Source organism: Etheostoma cragini, chromosome 8 (genome assembly GCF_013103735.1).
Source record: "Etheostoma cragini isolate CJK2018 chromosome 8, CSU_Ecrag_1.0, whole genome shotgun sequence".
Taxonomy (NCBI): domain Eukaryota; kingdom Metazoa; phylum Chordata; class Actinopteri; order Perciformes; family Percidae; genus Etheostoma; species Etheostoma cragini.
In genome coordinates this window covers 326092-327177 of record NC_048414.1, presented here as the reverse complement: position 1 = coordinate 327177, position 1086 = coordinate 326092, and positions in this window count along the sequence as shown.

The window sequence follows — 1086 nt, the reverse complement described above, 5'->3', positions numbered from 1 at the left end:
TCTGGTGGAGATATGCTGCTCTATACACGCTAAAAGTAGTGATTATTTACATGGAGTCTGGTGGGTTTGGTGATGGAGGTTTCATGCTGTATTTATGTTAAACTAAAAAGATCTTCCTCTGCTGCAGCTCTGCAATCATCTCTTTCAGTGAAACGTTTTCTTTGTTATACATTTTAATCTCTGATATTGTCTTTTTATCCAGTGTATGACAGGTAACTGGATGTGTTTTAACTGTATATGAAGTATCTCTCATCTGCTCTGTGAAGTCTCGGTCTTCAACATTTGCAACATTAATAGAGAAATCCCACGGGTGGTAATTATGTTTGAGTGCAGATAACAAGGACTGCATTTCATACTTGGATAATAACTATTAAAAAGGAGTGTTTTCCGATTAATTAAACACACTGTCTTTAAGTAACCTCTGGCCATTTGGCCCGGGGCTAAGCTAATTTACGAGCTGCTGCTGTTGGGGGGGGGGGGGGGGGAACAAAAGAGCGCTCCTTTCATGTGAAAACCTTCACAAAGAGAGAGAGAACACGAGGAGAACACTTCCCTCAATATTCAACTCTGGTCATGCAAATTGTTGACATCACTTTCTGATGCGATAAAAGCGCGTCACGGTGTCGTCTCGCCCCCCCCGAGGCTGCTGGGGGGGGGGTGTCTCGACTCGTGATGAAAGAGGCTTTTCCGCGCCATTACTCCGTCCTGTGGTTAAGGGGACGCCTCTGGAGGATCAGCCCCAGCAGAGGGGATAAGGAGCGCGCTCACCTCCGCCCGCCGCGCGCCGCTTAATGAAGGCTGGTTAAAAGCGTGAAAGCGCCATCCCATAATCTGCTGGACCATCTGCACGAGAGCTTAGAGCCGCGTGCAGCCAGGCTCGTGATGCGCTTACTGACTCCTTAAGGAGATGTTTCCACATCTCTCCGGCTCCATTACACTGAATCCACATCCGGTTAGTGAGTCTCCTCCGGGGGTCAGACCGCTCCGGACCCGGGTCCCTTTATTCATATGTGATGGATGTGATGGATGATGTGATGGATGTGATGGATGTGATGGATGTGATGGATGTGATGGATGTGATGGATG